The sequence below is a fragment of the Sciurus vulgaris genome (genome assembly GCF_902686455.1).
Source record: "Sciurus vulgaris genome assembly, chromosome: 9".
In the NCBI taxonomy this organism is placed as follows: Eukaryota; Metazoa; Chordata; class Mammalia; order Rodentia; family Sciuridae; genus Sciurus; species Sciurus vulgaris.
Window position 1 is genome coordinate 5,901,136 of NC_136469.1, and position 21,606 is coordinate 5,922,741.

The following is a 21,606-nucleotide window of genomic DNA, read 5'->3' on the forward strand; positions in this document are numbered from 1 at the left end:
TTACTGATTTGTTTCACACAGTGCACGCAAGTGCATATTCATTGCTTGCAACCGTCCCTTTGTGACGGGCCACGTAGGCATCAACACACCTCCATGGGGGCATAGGTCCTACAAAATGACTTCTTGGTTGCTCTTGGACGTGACTCCTGGAAGGGTACCCTAGACTCGAGTTATGTTGAGAGAGGCCCCAACAGATGAGGCTAGACCCTTGTAGGTAAAAAATATCAACAGAAGTGATGTAATGGAAGCGGCCCTTAAGGGGAGGTGGGATGTGGGTACATGTCTAGGGTACGGAGACACTGCCAGGGCTGGAGGTGGACAGGAGGAATTCAGAGACTTGAACAAGGCAGGGAAGGCTGCTTCCGTGGGCCTGGGCAACATAAGCTCTGTAGGCTTTTAGGTAGAGACGCCATGGGAAACAATTGTGGAAATCGTGGATTTTTTTTTTTTTTTTTTTTTTTTTTTTTTTAAGAAGGTGGGGGGGCAATGGGAAGTGAAGGAATTTGGGCCTGTGAGGTGAGACTGGAGAACACAACTTTCTCAAACCCTAGCCAACATGTTCTTAGTCTTTCCAGCAAATTTCCAATTATTTGGAAAGTGGGAAGAATTCAGTCACCTTTCCTTAATACATCTGATTTTTTTTTTTTGAAATTCTTCACGAAGTATTTATTTTTAATTTTTTATTGTAAACAAATGGGATACATGTTTCTGTTTGTACATGGAAAAACGCATACCATTTGTATAATCATAAATTTATATAGGGTAATGTTGTTTGATTCATTCTGTTATTTTTTCCTCCCCCCACCTCTCCCACCCTTCTTACCCCTCTTTTCCCCCTATACAGTCCTTTCTTCCTCCATTCTTGCCCCCCTCCCTAACCCTAAAACTAACACTAACCCCTCCCACCCCCCATTATGTGTCATCATCCACTTATCAGAGAGATCATGCCTCCTTTGTTTTTTTGAGATTGGCTTATCTCACTTAGCATGATATTCTCCAATTTCATCCATTTGCCTGCAAATGCCATAATTTTATCACTCTTTATGGCTGAGTAATATTCCATTGTGTATATATACCACAGTTTCTTTATCCATTCATCAATTGAAGGGCATCTAGGTTGGTTCCATAATCTGGCTATTGTGAATTGAGCAGCTACGAACATTGATGTGGCTGTATTTCTGTAGTATGCTGATTTTAAGTCCTTTGGGTATAGGCCGAGGAGTGGGATAGCTGGGTCAAATGGTGAGTCCATTCCAAGTTTTCTAAGGAATCTCCACACTGCTTTCCAGAGTGGCTGCACTAATTTGCAGCCCCACCAGCAATGTATGAGTGTACCTTTTTCCCCACATCCTCGCCAACACCTATTGTTGCTTGTATTCTTGATAATCACCATTCTAATTGGGGTGCGATGGAATCTTAGGATGGTTTTGATTTGAATTTCTCTTATTACTAACGATGTGGAACATTTTTTCATATGTTTGTTGATTGCTTATAGCTCTTCTGTGAAGTGTCTGTTCATTTCCTTAGCCCATTTGTCAATTGGGTTATTTGTATTCTTGGTGTAGAGTTTTTTGAGTTTTTTATAGATTCTGGAGATTAGTGCTCTATATGAAGTATGAATGGCAAAGATTTTTTTCCCACTCTGTAGGCTCTTTCTTGGCATTGCTGATAGTTTCCTTTGCTGAGAGAAAGCTTTTTAGTTTGAATCTATCCCAGTTATTGATTCTTGCTTTTATTTCTTGTGCTATGGGAGTCCTGTTGAGGAAGTCTGGTCCTAAGCCAACATGTTGAAGATTTGGACCTACTTTTTCTTCTGTAATCTGCAGGGTCTCTGGTCTGATTCTGAGGTCCTTAATCCATTTTGAGTTGAGTTTCGTGCAGGGTGAGAGATAGGGGTTTAGTTTCATTCTGTTGCATATGGATTTCCAATTTTCCCAGCACCATTTGTTGAAGAGGCTATCTTTTCTCCATTGCATATTTTTGGCCCCTTTGTCTAGTATGAGAAAATTGTATTTATTTGGGTTTGTGTCCGTGTCCTCTATTCTGTACCATTGATCTACCTGTCTATTTTGATACCAATACCATGCCATTTTTGTTACTATTGCTTTGTAGTAGAGTTGAAGTTCTGGTATTGCAATACCCTGATTTTTAATGGAGTTACTGGTGCTTTTAAAATGGTGCATGTGTTACTTCAAGAATTTCTGAAAGTCGCTGGAAGACGTAACATTTTTCCATCCTAAAGATACTGTCAGCATTCCCTTACTGTAATAAAACGCCCAAGAACAACCTAAAAATGGGAAGGTGGACTGGGATACAGCTCAGTGGTAGCACCCTCATCAGGCCCTGGGTTTGAGCAGTGGCACTGAAATTTTGTCTTGAGTTTTTGCAGTTTCAACATGAGTGGGTCATCACTTTTGGACTGGTGGTGACAGGACACGATGCTGGAGCCCATGGCTGAGGAAGCCCTCACCACGTGACCATGAAGAGGGGGCTGAATCCCAGCCTCCACTTCGAGGCACGCCCTCGCCACCTGGCTTCCTAGCTCTCCAGGCTCTCCTGCCCCACCGTGGTGCCGGGGGCTGGGAACCACGCCTTGGGCACACTGGCCTTTGGGGGTGTGAAAAATAAACTACAGCACAATGCAGCAGACGTCTAGAACGACATAAGTGGGACTTCAGGAGCTCCTCCGGGGGAGCTGGAAGCAGGCGTGGGAAGGGAGGGGAAGGTCCAATCTACATATAAAGACACATATCAGAGAGGTTCTGAACACTGCGTGGACTTCGAACTGTCTTAATCGTGTGGAATGCTTCCCCTTCATAGTGAAGGAAGTGGGTTTGGAGATACCAGACTCCTAGGGTGTACGCCAGGAGCCCAGGAACGGCCCAAGCCAGGCCGACTGCTTCATGGTCTTATCAGACACTAATGGTGGCACTTACCTCTAGCACTATGCTATCATAGCATTTCCCAAAACCTATCATGATTTTCTTGTTAATGTAAGTAGACAACAACTATCTTTTATTAGAATGATGGAAAATCTAGCAAGACTGTGTGTGTGTGTGTGTGTGGGGGGGGGGAGGATAGGCAACTTTGTTTCATAGTTTACCTTGAGAAAAGTCTCATCAGACATATCAAGTACACAGAAGATGTAAGGCCCTAGAAGTTAAAACACACTCTAAAATGAAAACATGTGGAAATTACATCTTGTTTTCTTGAAAGGCTGTAACTTATTGTATGATAATTTAAATGTCTGTGGAGATGTGGCCGTTTGCTATGTCCACATGAGATTCGGAGCTCGACTTTCCAAGAGCACGTTAAATGGGATAGTGTGAACTGATTAGTAATAGTAATTATAAGGCACTATAATTTATAAAGTTCTTATTTATGGACTTAAACACTTTTCAAATTTGAAGGTAAGCCAAGTTTTCTGTTTAAAATTTTACATTAAACACGTTTCTCCAGAGCCCTCAAATTTTGGCTATTCCAGTTGATTTCCAAAATAGTCCTGTTAGCATGGAAGGGTAGCAGAAATGCTCTGGCTGAAAATGCCTAACAAGCTCTTCAATAACATTTGCGACTGGGAGATCTAGGTAATTATTACAGCATTTTCAAGTAAAAGTGCTAGAATTATAAATGTCTCTAAATGCCTATGAAGGTATAGACTTGACAGGGCCTGGGTTCTGCCTGATTCTAACCCGGGGTTTACGTATGTCCTATGGTAAAACATTTAATGTATTCGGCATTAGTTTGCCTCTTACAGAGAAGAGCTGGTCTATACCGATCATGTAAGGCTATTCTAAAGTCTGTTGTTTGACACCTAGATTTGAGTATGAATGGTGGTCATGTAAATATAAACCATCACTGCTATCTTCAAGTTACATGGCCTTGCCAAAAACGAATCTAGTTTGACTTGCCCTGTAATCTGCAGCGTCCCTCATCTCCAAAAGAGGCAGTAAACAGCAGGCGATGCTGAGAAACACTGCATTCCATTTCTCTTCCAGCAAATCCATGCAATAGTTACTCAAATGAGATGCAGGTGTCTATCCACTGAAAACCACATAAAAATGGAGAAAATGGAGCACAACAAATTAGCCTTGGACACAAAATGCTGGTAATAAAGCTTCACTTTCCCTGTGTCCAGGCAGACTCCTCGGGGCATCAGATGAGCTGTGACACATGATCCAACACTGAGACCTACTGACAGCCTAGAAAGCTTAAACCCCTCCTAGAATTCTATGATTGACTTTTATTTTTAGGACTTTCTATTTTTGCCTATTTTTATTGGTGCATTATAATTGTAATGTTCGTACATGCACCCAGTGTAACAATACAATTTGGCCAATATTGTTCCCAGTACTTCCCTTTTCTGTCCCCTCCTGTCTCACCCAGTCCTTCTTGTACTGACACCCTGCCCCCCCGCCCCCCCAGATCTTGCCTTGCCCCTCTTTATCTTCTCATAGTGAAGCATAGAATCCTTAAGTTTGGCTTATTTTCCTTAACAATGTTCTCGAGTTCCATCCATTTTCCTAAAAATGACATAATGGAGATTTAGTTATAAAGAATGAAATTGTGTAGACATACATTTTCTTCATTTGCCCATTGATAGACATTGATTTGAGGTTTGTGGGGTTTTTGTTTTGTGTGTGTGTGTGGGGGGCTGTACCTGAGTTCAGTTTTGGCTTTGGTGCTCCGCTGGCGGATGAATCCTGAGAAGTCACCTCGGTGTCACCCTCAAGCTCAGGCTAAACTCTCTTAGCCAGCTGTCTCCCAGCTCCACTCACTGGTAAAAGCTGTTGATGCCCCAGATGATACCCCTCTGCTCATACAGGGCGATCAAGGCTCCAGGAATGAATGGTGTGAGCTTGGTGAACACAATAGTTGGCTGGCGATTTCCCTCAAAGACCGTGTGAGGCCACAGCTTCTCATTGTCCTCTGCACTATTTCCTGCAGCCTGGAGCTCCTTCCAGGCCGCCTTTATTGATTTCCCCTTCATTAGTGCCTCAGTCTGGGCTAGGAACGTGGCTAGGGGGGTCTTGTGATGTAGACACGTTCATATCGGGTGCTGGATCTGGGCCAGGATGAGGAAGTTGCAGGGTATCATCTTGGTGCCTTGGTGGATGAGCTGGTAGAATGCAGGCTGGCCATTGGTCCTGGCTTTCCTCATGATGGGGTCTGTCTGGTCCACACGGACACCAGACTTGGTGATGTATTTCCCATTGGACTGTATGTTACCCTGTTGAAAGGAGGCAGCAGGAGGGTGCAGGTCATAGGGCAGCATGGCATGTGTCTCACATCCTAAGCAGTTGATGTACCAGATTCCCAGCAGAGCCGGCAGGAGAGGGGCATTCTTCAAGGCGCCATGTGGAAGTGCTGGTCTATCCAGTGAGCCCCTGAGAGCAGCTGCTCCAAGTGGTCAAAACCCACGCGCAGGGCAATGGAGAGGGCGAGGGCTGACCACAGTGAGTGGTGTCCTCCTACCCAATCCCAGAACTCCAACACGTTTTGAGGGTCAATTCCAAACCCTTTCACTGTGGCCGTGTTGGTAGACAGGGCAACAAAGTGCTTTGCAACTGCAGAAGGACCCTTGGCTGGCTAATCCTTTGCCATTTCTGCTTTGGTAATGGTCTCCTGGGCGGTGAAGGTCTTGGAGGCAACGATAAACAGGACTCGGGGTGCAGGTTGGCTAGGGTTTTGGCAGCGTGGGTCCCATCAGTGCTGGAGACAAACCAGACCCGGGGCCCTCCTGCAGAGTATGGCTTAAGGGCACCGCTCACCATAGGAGGACCCAGGTCTGAGCCTCCGATGCTGGCCTTGGTGACATCTGTGATGGACATTCCCATGTCCCCCTCCGGTTGCCACTGCGGACACGTTGGCAGAAAGATCTCGTCTTTTCCAGAACTGTTGACCTCTGGCTTGGCATCCTTGCGGTCCACCAAGAGGGGCGTGTTTGAGCGGTGCCGCGGGCCGCACGCCGGACCCTCGGTGCTGTCGAACTTCTTGCCGTCGAGCGTGCTCTCCCGGGCAGCCTCCCCACGCCTGGGCTTGGCCAGGTCCACCAGCGTGTGCGTCGCTTCCTCCCTCACCAGGTGCTTGGAGTAATCCACCAGAAGGTGGCCATGGTTGGCGCCGAGTGGAGCTGAAAGGATCCAAGCGCTCCTTGCTGGCATCGAAAAGGCGGCGCAGGCTGAGGTCAGAACTGTTATCTCGGTAGCGCTGCTGCAGCTTCTGGGACCGCGGCCCCGAAAGGGCACCGGACGGCGGGTGCGCGGGGGAGGGAAGCGGAGCGGGCGGTGGGAAGCGAGCCTGATCGCAGTATGTCAAAGGATACTTCCTTCACTTTGATTTAAAATAAATAAGTGTGTGTGTGTGTGGGGGGGGGGGGGGCGATGTGCAGTGCTAACACGCTGTTGCGCACAAACTGCTGATTTCTTAACCTCTCATCAGGGATGTTGGTCAGTAGCTTTTTTCCCTGATGAGTCCTTATCTGGCTTTGTTACCAGGGTAATACTGGCTTCACAGAATGAACTGGGGAATGTTCCACCCATTTCTGTTTCGTGGAATAATTCAAGGACCATCGACATTTGTTCTTCAGTGACTTGGTAGAATTCAGAAAATCCATCTGGTATTGGCTTTTCCTTGTTGGAAGTCTTTTTATCACTACTTCAATCTCATTCCTAGTTACTGGTCTGCTTAGGTTTTGCATGGCCTTTTAATTTTGGCAGGTCACGAGTATCCAGAAACGTGTTCTAGTTTTTTTTTTTTTTTAATTGGGGTATGTTTTCGACATGGTCTCTAATATCTAAATTTCTGATCTGTGGTGACTCTTTTCCTTGAGTATTTTTCTTTAGTATGGCTAAGAGCTTATACATTCAGTCTCTTCAAAGAACTCTTCATTGACCCTTTGTATTTTTATCATTGTCACCCATCTTATTTTCTTTCTTAAAATTTTAGTTGTAGATGGACACAATACCTTTTATGTGGTGCTGAGGATCAAACCCAGTGCCTCAGATACAAGGCAAGCACTTTACCACTGAGCTGCAACCTCAACCCCTTTACTGGTTTTGAAATGACTATTTTTTTTAAGAGCCTTGAGATGCACCATTATATTTTGATGTCTTTCTGACTTTTATGTAGGCATGTATAGCTATAAACTTTCCTCTTGAAATCATCAGTGTATCCAGAGGTTTTGGTATGTTATATCACTAGTCTTTTGATTCTAAGAATTTTTAAATTATTACTATCACCAATTCATTATTTAAAACTGTATTCCATCTGTTTATATAGTTTGAGAGTTTGGTTTTTCATTCCATTATGATCAAGTAAGATGCAAGGTATTCTATTTTTTTCCTAAGAGTTGCTTTGTGGCCTGAAATATTCTATTCTGGAGAATGTTTCATGAGCCACTGAGCCAAAAGTGTATTCAGCTCTTGGATGAAATAATCTACAGATGTCAATTTGACTTAATATTTCTCAGGTCCAAAGAACCTTTGCTAAATTTCTGGATGACTTATCTAGTGGTAAGAGAAGTGTTAATCTCTCAACATTGTACTAAGGCCTGAGTCTTTAATTCAAGCATCACCAGCTTTGGGGGCATCAATATCAACTATCAGGCGAAAATTATTTCCTTCAATAGTAATCAGATTAAGCTGGGAAAAGTTTATTGCTTCTATAGTTTCATGCCTATTTCATAACTGAAATACTTAAGTTCAAACTCTTAAGCACTCTTACAGTGGTTTTACATACATGACAACATGTTTGATCTGGATGTTCATATAAATGGGGAATTTGTAGCTGGAGGAACTGACATGCCAAAGATTATAATGGAACAGAAGAAAATTATTCCATTAGTCTGAAGTGACCTGTGACTCTCTTGATTAAATTTGGCTTGAACTTGACTTTGGATATGAGGATAGCTACTCCTGCTTGTTTTCAGATTACATTTGCATGGTATATTGATTTCCATTTTTCACTTTCATCTTGTGGCTATTTTGCCTAATGAAATGTTCCAATCAACATATTTGGGTCTTTTTTAAAGTCCATTCTCCAAGACTCATTAGCTGTAGAGATCTATTCATTGCTAACATTTTTGATATCTAGTATTTAATTTCCTTAAGAATTTCTCAAATGAAATTTTGTCAGCTCTGGAAATTTTGATTTTTCTTTGAAATATTTTCTACAGTACTGATTTAGTAGTCATCAATCTTATTTTCTCCTTATCTTTGAAGGTTTTTATTTCCCTTCAAGTCTGAAGAATAGCTTTGCTGGACAGCAATCATTTGGGTGGGCAGCTATTTTAAGGGTTGGAAACACATTCCAGACACTCCTGGATTTTTAAAGTCTGTGCTGAAAATCTTAAGTGATTGATTGACTTGCCTTTACATGTGACCTGGTGCTTCTCTCTCTTTTTTTTTTTTTATTGTAAACAAAAGGGATACATGTTGTTTCTCTGTACATGGAGTAAAGGCATACCATTTGTGTAATCATAAATTTACATAGGGTAATGTTTGATTCATTTTGTTATTTTTTTCCTCCCCCACCCCTCCCACCCCTCTTTTCCCTCTATACAGTCCTTCCTTCCTCCATTCTTGCCACCTTCCTTAACCCTAACCCTAACCCTAACCTTAACACCCCTCCCACCCCCCATTAAGTGTCATCATCCACTTATCAGTGAGATCATTCGTCCTTTGGTTTTTTGAGATTGGCTTCTCTCTTGAAGTTAAATTCTATCATTGTTCTCTATGTGGGGCATCTTAGTTATAATGTATTGTGGAGAGGTTCTTTTTTGGGGGAGCACCAGGGATTGAACTCAGGGGGTGCTTGACCACTGATCCACATCCCTAGACTTATTTTGTACTTGGAGATGGGGTCTCATTTAGTTGTTTAGCCCTTCACTTTTGATGAGGCTGACTTTGAACTCGCAATCCTCCTGCGCCATCCTTCTGAGTCACTGGGATTACAGGCATGCACCCTGGCACCAAGCTAGAGGTTCTTTTTTGATCTTTTCTACTGGGGTTCTGAATGCTTCATTATCTGGATATCCATATCATTCTGAAGGTTGGGAAAATTTTCTGGTACTTCCCTGAAGAGGTAATCCAAGTCACCACCCTGCATCTTGCAATCTTTAATTCCAATGATTCTTGAATTTGGCCTCAATGTTGCCCCAGAATCCTTGTGTGTTCTAGCTGTAATTATTTTCTTTAGTATTATCCAAATGATAGTTTGGCCACTTTGTTTTCCAGATCAAAGATTGTCTTTAGCATGATCTAATCTACTGGAGACTTTCAGCTGAACATCATCTTTCATTTCCAAGATTTGGTTTTCAATGTCTCCTATCTCCTTACTGAATTTCTCCTTCATAATCTGTCCTGGCTTAATTCCGTTTTTATGTTCTTTGAATACATGGATCATTACAATTTTTAAATTTCATCTTCAATGTGTCAGGTCTGTTTCTGGTGAATTTTGAGCTTTATGAAGTATCATGTTAACTATTTTTTCATATTTCTCATATTCTGTTGAGTTTTATGCATCTGTTAGGATGGATTTCCCTTATACTCATGTGCAGGCCTTTTTACAGCAGTCGTCTTTGCCAAAGTGTCTTAGAGCAATCTGGATTGAGAACCTCTTGTAGGTGTTGTATCCGTAGTCTTTGTATTTTTGCTGTAGGAGTGAATGTCCTTAAGTGGAAGCTCAGGGTCCATCCCTATCCCAACTTAGGGACTATCCATTGTTTTGGAATTTCATATCTTTTATTAGTAACGAAGTATAACTGAAGTTTGAGTATCAGTGTATACACTCTATAGAGCAAGTTGTAACGTGTACTGGGTGGGTTTAAGAGTCTCTACACTGTGAACTTGTGTTCCTATAGGTTTACAGGTTCTTAGCACCTCACAGAAAAGGGGAAAGCAATTGTAACTAAAGCAAACAATATACCAATTAAAATAAATACTCGGTGCCTATTATGATATCTGTACCACTAATTACCTCAGAAACAGGAATGGTGGCATCAGGAATTGCCAACAGCTGAAATGATGAACTAGATCTAGCATTAAGGTAAATGGCAGATGTAAATATGCCATCTGCAGTACTAATAACTGCAAGATGATGGGGGCACAAATTATGGAAACAAAATAGTTCTTAAAAGATGGTAAAAATACAGTTCATTAAAAATTTGAGAATGTTAGAAATGTGAACAGAATGCAGAAGAGGTGTAGCAATTCGTGGCTATTGAGAAAAACAAAATGGTAGTGAAAACAATCTGGCAGTGGAAGAGAAATGAACAGAATCAAAATAACTCGAACCCTCAGAAGACAAGGAAAAGTACCTGCTGTAGAAAAAATGCTAACATGAAATAGGTAAATGCATGTACACGAACTGGTCAGCACAGCAAAAATATCAAAATATTGTAATTACAATATTGAAAATGTTAATAAGTGAAAGAATTGCCTCCACTGAGGTAGTCGGCACTGAGGGTGGATGGTCGCTGCCTAGTCCTATTCGTTCCTTCTTGACTATGTGCAGAATGAGCAAGGATGGGGGCTTGTGAACTCCTTTCTCTTCTGTGTTGCTCACAAGCAGCCCGTTGGAGTGGCCTGGGACAATCTGAAATAAGTCTCTGCCACCCTTCTCAGAAGCATAAGGTGGGGTGGCATGGTAAATGCTGTGGACAGATTTTTCTAAATGGGTGCACCCCTAGGGTGGGGTGCTGCAGAGCTCTAAGTGGGGAGTGTCTGCAGCTGGGACTTGGGCCTCGTCAAGCCCGAGGGACTTGGTCGTGTCTGACCAGGAGAGTTGAGATCAACCCATTCCTAGGGCTCAGCATTGCTGATCCCTGCTGGGAGCCTGTCTTGGGAGCCTCTTAAGAATTCTGTTTGCAGGCTTGGTAGCCAGACCCTCCATACTCTGCTGCCCAACCTCACCAGGCTTGGTCCCTTACCTGCCTTTTCAGATTCCTGACTCTTCAGCTCATCACTTGAGCTGCCAGACTCTAAAGGAAAGCAGGCTGGACTCCCCTTCATTTTTGACTCGATTCCCCCTGGGAACAATCCTATCTCGTGTCTTCCGCTGGGGGTTAGGGACACTTGCCAGAACCGTGTGTCAATGTGAGCTAGTTCTGCAGGGTTCCTGCAAAAAGAAGCTGCACTCTGGTCTCAAGATGGTGCCCACCTCAGGTCTCAGCTTGCTAGTTGAGGAAACACAGCACTGTAAAGATTCCAGTTTGCTGTGCAGCCTGCAGACAAGCTAAATCCAGGCTGCTTCTCTGATCTGATGGACTTTCCTGTACCAAACTTGTCCACTATCTTTCCCTGGTGGACCTGTGCCAAGGCAACTGCTGCTGCACACAGCTTGGCTCCAATGCTTATTTGCTCAATGTACCTAAATCTTCATGCAGAGACTGTCTGATGGAATTCTGGTAAATTCTCTTGCATCAACCTCACTGAGAAGCAGCTTGAATTCCAAGTTGGTGAGTAACTGGAAATGCAGCCTTCCTCGAATCCAGCATCTTGAATCCTCCCAATGGCCTCTTGTAAGTGCACACCACTTTTTGGGGAGAGGTGTAAGACTTCCGTTACAATTTTATTACCTAAAATAGTGCCTTTCTTACCACTGTAATCAAGTTTCACCAAGATGTAATTACAGGTGAAGTACACAAACCATGGATATCTCTATACTTGAGGTCCCTTTTGAAATTTTCTCTTGGTGAGTGGATGAATTGCATTAAGTTGATTCTAGCATTCAGAAAAGGACATTGCAAAGGAGAGAACCAAAACCCACTGAGCTTTCTTTTCCAAAGCTCACCAGCTACGGTACTGGTTCCTTTCAACTGAGCAGAATGTGTTTTCTGTCAGATTTTCCACAGACACTGGCCCACTGCCTTTTGAAGAATGTTTGAGTGGAGAGTTTTGGGACAGTTAGAATGAATGAATGACACATTTGTATTTTGAAAATAGTCCTGTACTCTCTTCAACTGTCAGCTGTATATTATTTCCCTTTATCTTACTTTTGGTCTGTTCTGATTATGTATTTCTAGAGTAACTCTGCAGCCAGTAACTCAATGAACTAAATATCTTTAGTTGTATCCCTTTGTCTGCAGGGTAACTTAATGAGCAATGTTAGATAAAAGAAAATGATTTTCGTAAACATTCTCAGAATGAGTTGGTCATTTCTAACCTATAGACCATTTCTCTAAAATGATCCTTGGATGATCTCAAGATTTAATTTCTGGGCCCTTTTGTGCATTTTCTCTGAAAGTCAGAAATTCTCATTTTAGCCACAACTATCTTGTTCTTCCAGACCCACAACCAAGTGCAAACCTTGCTGCGATTATACATTCTTGCATTTTACTATACATTCATAAAATTGTGAATTAATCCTGTTTGAAATAGATATAAAATCTGCATCACCTAAAAGGTGCTCTTACTGCCAACACCTGAAGGGACCTTTCTCCATCCGTGTTTCAACACCATAGCAGCTGGTTAGTAACATGTCACTCAGTGCAACATACTTTATATTAACTGCACGTTTGTTGCCACTTTGAATTGTGTTTTGGTGGTGAGCTTTCTAATTATACTAGGAGAAATAAGATAAAACCAACATTAATGTAGACCAGTGATTTGGATCTGAGGCTAATGAATTTGGGTAATGAATTCCAAATTGAAACAAAGGACTCGAACATTCGATTCACAATCTACGTCCTAATTGAGTGTCTAAACAGTAAGATGTCCTGAACCTGAATTCCCTTCCAAGGTGCCAAGCTGATAGTGCAGCGTGGACTGACAGCTGAGGAACATCAGCAAATGCAGGATTTACAAGATACTAGATTTTAGCTGACTTTTACAAAGGGAAGGAAAATTGAAACTATGCCTTAATATTTTCAATTATGAAAAATAGGGTAAAATATTAAGCCTATTGTGGTTGAACAGTTGCTACAAAGATGAAGCAGTTTGCTGTTTGCATTGGTAATACAAAGGAAGTCAACTTGGGATAGCTAGACGGTGACTTCAAGGTGTATTCTCTCACTGGAACCGAGGACTGGATTTGCACTCAAGCCCAGGAATAAATGCGTATGTTGGGCCTCAGAGGAGGAAGCTCCATGTTCTATCTTTCATACTCAGGTCCTGAGGAGAGAACTAACATAGGTTTGCTTCCTACCAGAGATGGTAAGTTCAAAAGGAATTGAAGGAAGAAGGATTTGGAAATGGAGGAATGTTTATTAAGGGAACCAGCATTTTACTAATATGGATAAAGTATGTTCTTCTTGTACTTTCTTGTGGCACTCAATCAATACACAAATCATAATTTCTGTGCTTAACTTCTATGAATAATCATGCTATTTTTATTGTATAATTGTGGATATTCTGTGGTGTTTTAAATACCAAAAAATGGCTTTTCTCGTGCTCTTGATGGGTGACGTCACAGAACTAGGACTTGCCAATACTTCCCAGACGAGAGATTTCGCCCTGCTTTTCATAATTGAATATGCTGAGGCGTGGTTCGTTCACACTTTCGGGTAGCCGCTCCCTCCTTCCCTCCTCACTGGGAATTCCAGTCCAGTGTCTTGGTTACTGGTGAATAGGATGCTGTTATTCACCTGGCAATTTCTCTTGCTTGCCACTTATAAGATTTTCTCTTTATCCTGGTGTTATTAGCATTGACTTATTAGTGTACGTTTGTTCTGTTCTGCACTTGATTCCTTTATATCATGTTTCCTTTAATTCTTCATTTCTCAGCCATTGTGTTATCTTCATACTGGTCTCTTCCGTTTCAACTTGATCATCCTGGTTGTCTTCGAAATGCATCTTACAGGTTCTGGATTTTTTTAATGGCAGAATTATGGACTTATGAATTATGTTCTGATTACTTTTCATATGAGCATGTTGTAACAAACGGAGTCATGGACCATGTATGAACCATTTCCTTCCACTGTAGACTGGACCTGTGGTTGGCTTTTAATTGGTCAAATACGGCAAAGGTGTTGGGACCATACTTCCTTGATCAGTTATGTTTTATACAAGACTATTGTGGAAGACTGGAGTGAGAAGCTTCCAGTGGACCTTGAAGGGAGCTGTCCTGCTCTGCCTCTGGAGAGGCCCGGGTGGCAGGGAGCTGGGGGCAGCTTTAGGACCCAGGGCCTCAGTCCTGCACTTTCAAGATGAATTCTGCCCATGTGAGAACCTGAGGATGGTTCAATCCAGAGACTGCCAAGCCAACACCTGCAGTCTTGAGGCCCAGCTAGACCTTGCCCACTCTCCAGGCCTATTGGAACTGATAATCGGATATGTCCTTAGTTGCCAAATTTAATGGTCATGCAGCAAGGGATATTAACACAGATGGTATCTGGTTTAGTTGATTTGAAATCTTTTTAATACTTTGGTTATACATAAAACAAAATTGAACACAATTGTGTGTTGAGTTAGTGTCACAAGAAAGTGTGAAAAGAACAAAATCTTAGGTATAATTAAGATATATCACATTAAAAAAAAATTTGACCTTTTGTATATCTATTTCACCTCAATGTAAGAGCTTAATATGTACTTTAAGAGGTAGAAGAATCTCATGTAATTACGTCCTGAATCTAATCTTCTGTTAATCTTCCCCTTGATCTCTCTTCAGTACTAGATTTCAGATGTTTTTAAATTTCAATTAGCAGGCTTATCACACGTGCAGATTGTCTTGGGGAATTTTCTTCGATTGCCCCAGTTGGTCGTGAGTCTGGCTTTGGTCTCCACGCTCAGTCTCTAGAGTCCTCATATGGAACCATGTCTTAACATATCAGTACAGGGACCTCTGCCCTGGGTGGCTATGGGACTCTGGGGCTTCATGCCACGTGGGCTCCGGCATGGCTCGTTTCCTGGAGAGCTTTGGCACCCTCCTCCTCGGGCAGGGCCCCTTGCTCTTGAAATTGCAAAAAAGCGCAGCCTAAGTGCTGGACTCTCTTCTGAAGAGCTGTCGCCCGGCAGGCGGTGAGGGGATCAGCCCTGCATCCCCGTGGCTCCTGAGTCCCTGCACCCAAGGCGGCCCGGCTCCTGGCGCTTCCTTTTGCTCCTCCTGCCAGCACAGCACAGAGCACGTGCTGGTTGATCTACACTTACAACTGACCTGCGGAGGTGCTGGCTTGGATCGTGGTCAGGGCTTGGTCTCTGTTGGTCACGCCCTAGAGCTACTGTGACAAGTACCACTGAGGGGTGGCCTGACTCCTACCTCAATTTTGAAGAGCAGGAGGCCAAGATGAAGGGTGAGGTTCTTCCAGGCCTCTCCCTTCAGCATGTAGACGGTCTTCCCATGGCCTTCCCTTTGTGCCTGTCCCTAATCTCACCTAAAGACACCGGTCCTGTTGGACTAGGGCCACACGAAGGGCTTCGTTCACCTTGCCTCGTGAAGTGTTTCCAGACAATGGCATCCTGAGGTAACGGAGGCTTCGTCGGAAGTTTGGGTGGTTGTAATTCAACTCGTGATAGTCCTTCTCTCCTAAAATTGATCTAGTTTTGTTAAATATTGGGAACACATTGGAGGGAGCAGGGCAGAGGGGACGTTATCTTCAGTTGTGATGTTTTGCTATATATACTTGTGACAACAAAACTGAGTCATCCTTTCATTTCTTTCCCCTTAATTTAAAGTGCGATCTGTTTATACTTCTTACTAGGTCAGTGTCGCTGATTCTTAAACACGGTCTTTGAGATTGTCCACAATGGTGAACTTTGATGGGTACATGGCATAAGATTTAACAGTCTCACACTTGGGCCACAGGAATTCTTGCTCGTGGTTCCTACAGTCCTTGGGATTTGGCAGAGCAGGAACTACCACATTGGCTCCAGTCCTCCGTCCTAGCTGATCTAAAGCTTGGTGAAGCCTAGATTTGGAAGTATCTGTTCCGGTTGGCTGCTGCTTTTAGAAAACCTTGGGTTTTTTTTTTTTTTTTTTTTTTTTTTTTTTGTGTGTGTGTGTGTGTGTGTGTGTGTGTGTGTGTGTATGTGCGTGTTTTGTTTTTTTTTTTTTGTTTAAACTAAAAACAAAATCAAAAGTGGTTAAAAGCACAAGCCCTAACTTGCTTTCCTACCATCTGCCACTCCTGACCGAGTAGGGCAGATTGTTGGTGCAAGGCTGCCTCTGGGGAAAGCAAAGAGCGTGTAGAAGTCCTGGGACTTGCTTCCCCACTGACCTTGCAGGACAGGCTCTGGTCCCCTCCCAGAGCTCATCTGGCATCCCCCGACACGGGGCTTGTTGCTAGGTCTGTGGCCTCTGCTAAAAGGAGCAGAAGGAAACTGGGTTGGTGAGGCTACCAGAGTCTGGGGTGGCTGAGGAGGGCCAAGTGGATCCTCTGTCCAGTGGTGAGCAGACTGCTGCTTACCAAGTTCATGGACTTTAAAGCTTGCCTTCCCCTTACCTGATAATAGGCTCTTGTACATCAGTGGTATCCTCCTGCGGGTGAGGCGCAGGGTGTGGCACTTGGCACTGATGGCACTTGTGCATATGTGGCTTCTTGGTCTTCCGCCTTCCTGAGACGCCTTTCCCTTAATACCTAAAGAAAACTCCCAACTCCCATCACCCTTAGAACAGAGCCACAGCACACTCCCAGGTGCAAGGGCGCATGGGTGGGGAGAGCAGTTACAGCTCGGGTCTTTATGACTTCTCTGTCCCTGCTCCAAATCCTTATGGCTCTGCCAATTACTCTTGACCTACGGAAGACGAGGCCTTTCTACCATTTCCTACATGGAGAACGGCCCAGACAAGACTCACACTCTAAACAGGGTTCCGTCAAAGGTTTTGAAGTAGAAGAGGAACAGCAGCCCAGCAGGGGGCCCCACCTTCCTCCTCAGGAGTTCCCGATGCGTCAGGCCTTGCCCATTTCTGGACCTTACCCTCTAGTCCAGCATTGTCACCCTCTCTGGATACAGTAGGCAACTCCAAAGTTCCTGTTGGTTTTCCAATTATATAATTACCTAAGTGGCACCTGTTCAGCAGTCTACTGGTCCTTGCTTTGTTGCGTTGGTGTCTAAGACCCAGGCGGTCATTGGCTCTCCCTCTGCTGGAGATGGTCACTGCTGGTCTTAGTGTGTGCAACTACTTGTTTGAAACCGTTTCTTGTACGGTTTCCCTATGTCCAACTGGCTATCCTATTTACTTCCCGAATGCCCTGTTATCTCAAACTTAGTGTTTAAAATTTGGAGCACTTAAATTGAACTCAAAGACCTTTAATCCCTGTTGGTCCTGAAGGTCAAATCTTGCTGATCAGCATTGCCCAATTTCCTTGATTGATCTGAAATTTTTCATGTTCGATCCCCAAATTTGGTTACTGTGCTCTATCCATTCTACCTGCTAGAATTTTCTGGAATCTGGCAAGCTTCTTCCAAGTCCCATCTTCATGTAAGTTAGTACTGAAGCTACGTCTTGCCTCCCTCTGGCTGCTATTTCCTCCCTGTGATTTTTCCCTCTGGGGGCAGCGTTTAGGGTAGCCCCGTGGCGGTTGCTCCTGGTGCTCACACATGCACAATCTCATGCAGCCGAGGGAGAGGGTGGATGGCAATTGCTTCACCAGTGATGTGACATTGCATTCCTGCGATGGTTTCATCAAGCCTGTTCTCAGACGCTTCCCCTGCTGGCCTGGGAAGAGCAAGCTACCTACAGACACAGAAAACCAATTTTGCTGAGGGAAGGGAAGGGAAGTCTGTAAGGTCACGATTTCCCAGATAGGCCTCTGAGAACAGTCCTAGCATGCACCTGGACTTGAGACCCTAGGCAGAGGACCCAGATAGGCTAGGCCTGGACTTCTGAGCCACTGAACAGTGAGATAAATGCTACTCTTAAGAAAAATTTCATCCTGATAATTCTTATAGCAACATTTAATTAACAGATTTTCCTGACAGATTTTTTTCCCCTTCTGGGGGAAGAAAAATGTTCATGACTGCTGTGCTTTGGGTATGTGCTCCAAAGTCCACATGTGGAAGCCCAGTCTCCAGGTGGTGTGTTGATGAGGGGCTTCGCGTGGTGCCCTTGGAGGTAGGATGCTGGCATCACTGGGATAGGCTGGCTGTAACTAGATTTGTTCCTTTCTCTCACCCATGAGATGCCTCTGTCACGCATCTCATCGATGCAGCAGGAAGGCCCCTTCCAGAACTATGAGCTAATGAGTCACTGATAACAATAAGCCCCCTGGCCTGTTGTTCAATAGCATGGAACAGACTAAGACCATGCTGTCCTGTTTCTCCAGGGTGAAGCCACACCTGCTAATGAGGCACCGTGACCTTCCTGGATTTCCATGAGTGTTGAGCTTCTTTTAGCCTCTAGAATGAGCCATCCCCCTCCTCTCCAGTGCCTCTGGATTTTCTCTTCCCACAAATCTTCAAGGTTCTAGTTTAGATCTGACTACTCTTGGCATCCTTCACCTAACCCAAATTTTTGGTTTAGTTACCCTTTACCAAAGTTCTTTCCACATTTTATCCACATCTTAAAATTGTCCAGTCCTAGTGCAAATCATGAACCATGAGTGGGAAGGAGATCATGTCTGTGCTGTGCATTACTATATCCTGTCTTAAAGTTGGAGGTCATTAATCTATATCCAGAACAAATGAATGGTTTATGATAAAATGTTGGCCCAATTGGATATAAACCAGTAGTGGTGTCCTAAGATCCATAGGGCACTGTCTTGCTGGTTAGTGACAATTTTGTTATGCACCCCAAGGCCACTCCAAAGGCTGAGACTGTTCCTTTTTTCTTTCCTTGGCAGCCTCAGATTGTATTTTTGCCCCTCTGCTCCCTCTGTATTCTTACCACCAAAAGGGTATCCATTTCTCTTGCAAAAGTGCCCTTAATCCTCTTTTTAACAAAGCAATTTTCAACAGCAGCAAAAACTAGCAAGTTAAAAATCGTGAGCAATCTTTTACTTTTTAAATATTTAGTTGTAGACGGATACCTTTTCATCTTTTTATGTGGTGCTAAGGATCGAACCCAGTGCCTCACACCTGCTAGGCAAGCACTCTACTACTGTGCTCCGACCCCAGCCCAAATTGTAGGTAATCTTGATCACAAAGTTCCTGTGGTTCTGGTCCATGATTGAAATTCACTGACTCTGGGAAAAGAGTAGAAGTCTTCTTGGCACTTCTAACTTTCAAATCTAGAACCAGGGACAATACTCAATAAAATTTTTAAGACTCTGGCTTCAACCATAAGTTGTACTAGTTTCCTTTTTTCCCTGCATGAAACCAAAATGGAGCAGTGTCTTTCCATATGCATCTCAGAAGATTTCTTTTAATCAAGATCTTTACTTTATGCACAATGGAACCATTAATTTCAAATTCCCCTGGGATTACTGCTAGAATCTATTAGCTTATATACTAGGGATATAGTTAGAATACTTCGATTAAACAGACTTCAGTTATAATCTATAATATTGTAATGGTGGGATACTAAAGAATTTTAATAAACTAGAATAATTAGGATTAGATAAAATACTGTCAATCTTACAACTCTTCCTCTGGCGGCTAGACATTAAACTACTAAATTTAAAAATGACTCTAGAAAGTAACACTTAAAACACAAATATTGTCGCTTGTGCATAATGAACTGTTCTCTACTAGATAACTAAATGCGATGGTTTTGCAAATTGTGACAGGGAAATATGTTAAATCTGAGGTGAATGACCACCTCAGTACTTACTGTCCCCTCTGTGTTTTCTAATATTTTAAAAAGTCTTAATCTGGTAAACTTTCTAATCATCAAATTTCAAGCTGTAAGATGAGTAAAAGAGTTAGAGATGGCACTTATTAATGCCATTTTGGAATATTCTTGACCCTTAACATCTGATAGCTGAGCCTTGAAAGTTTCCTCCTCCACTGCTTCAGTGGTTAACTGTAGAGAAGCTACTTTCACTTTGCCTTAATGAAGGGCAACATATGTGTGGCTGGATTTGCCTCATATGCATAAGTCTTGGGCAGACCAGGAGGATGACATTTTTAAATAGCAAGGGATCAAGGGTGAGCACCTCTATTGTGAGAAAATAAATCTTCTGAGTCAGACTACTTCAGCTACATGCTGAATTAAAAATACTGTCTTGGTAATAGATGTTGAAAATAAGTCAATAAGCTATTTAACATTACCATTTTCCTTCAAAGGATTCAAATGCCCTCAATTGTGGGTTATAGAAAATTGCTCAATTGATTCCTACTGTATCTGTATGCAAAGGACTTGCAAGTCTGTGACTTAGCATCAAAGAAACCCTACTAGATAAAAATCAACCTCAAAGTAGATTTTATTGTCAATGGATCTCTTATTTATATGGCGTGCTGAGGATCAAACCTGGGCTTCACACATGCCAAGCAAGTATTCTACCACTGAGCCACAACTGCAGCCCAGAGAGAGCTTTATTATTAAAGTTCAACTTCAAGTAAGTTCTATATAGAAAACATGCTGTACAGCGTACACTCTACTACGTATTAGATTACAAACTTCAGGTAATGTGAACACTGGCATTTGTGATCTAGAGGCAGCTAAATGACTGCTCCAAGTCATGTACCTTGAGTAATTGAAACCATGTACAGAGAAGGGATGTGTCCACCTGTGGAGAGTTAGGAAGTTGGACTGGATTTCATGGTAACAGAGCATTTGGCGTGAGGGTAGAGCTCACCTTATGCATGTGGTCGAAGTACAGTGTTGATTCTAGGTGGAGAGAGAAGCTTAGCAGAAATATGGTGGGCAGGAACACAGAACCTAACTCCGTACTCTGATAGCATTTAAATGGCTAACTTACATTAAACAGGGCCTTGTCCCAATGTATAAACGCAAAAGCTTATGACATCGGCAGATCCAAGGTTTCCTGAGGTTTAATCAAAAGAAATCCAGGCTTTGTTAAATCCCTAGTGTTTTCTGTAAAATGTGTTCTTAAGGCATGATTGTAGAAATACTAAGAAATTGAGTACTATATGAACTGGGCACTTGGGAATTTGGAATTCAAACCCGGACTCTAAAATCTTTTCAGTCTGACACCAAAGACCTATAACCTCAACTAACTCTGACTATGCTCTAAGTATGCCAGCTGAGCCACCGATGGGAATGTGTTGACCTTAGAGGTCTCCAGGGGCCTTTCCCACCGGAGACCTCCTGAGGGAGGGAGACTGCCCTATCCAAGTTCTGAACTGCTTCCCTTATAAAGCAGGGTGGTAAACCCCAGGATGAGGCAGGATCTTAGCTTTACTTACAGGACTGGAAAAGGGTCCGTTGGTCAAAGCACAAATCATTGTAACCATCATTTCCCATTTCCATATTGAAAGATTCTTTCTCTCAGAAAAAGAACGATACTAGAACATCATGTAAACTGGCTAATTTAAAGGGCCAATTGAATACAGAATGATCCATCCAGTGTGAATGTTCACTGTGGGTGAAAAAAAGTGCTTAAAAAGTCACTTCGTGTGGAACAGCTTTTATTACATGGTATATTGTGTATAGTCAGGAAGCCTTCATAATACAAAGCTTCTGTCGAACTTAGCTAATAAATTGGAGATGAGTGTACATACATACTACCTACCCCTAGTTGAGACTTTGGATTTTAGAAGGAAATAATCTTAGAATTCTATCTTTTAAACTAAGATTTTATATCCATTCTACCTTCTCAACATCTGT

The 21,606-nt window shown here is 42.9% G+C and overlaps 1 pseudogene across 1 annotated transcript in view; it reads right to left on the bottom strand.

The window, feature by feature from the left end:
- Positions 1-2,629: 2,629 nt before the first annotated feature.
- Positions 2,630-21,606, bottom strand: part of LOC306669223 (glucose-6-phosphate isomerase-like) — a 152,429-nt pseudogene continuing 133,452 nt past the window's right edge. Inside the window, exons 3-4 of the transcript in view lie at positions 4,661-6,300; positions 2,630-2,652 (exon numbers count right to left, since the gene is read on the bottom strand). The product of the transcript in view is annotated as a glucose-6-phosphate isomerase-like (transcript). The remainder of the gene's footprint in view (positions 2,653-4,660; positions 6,301-21,606) is intronic.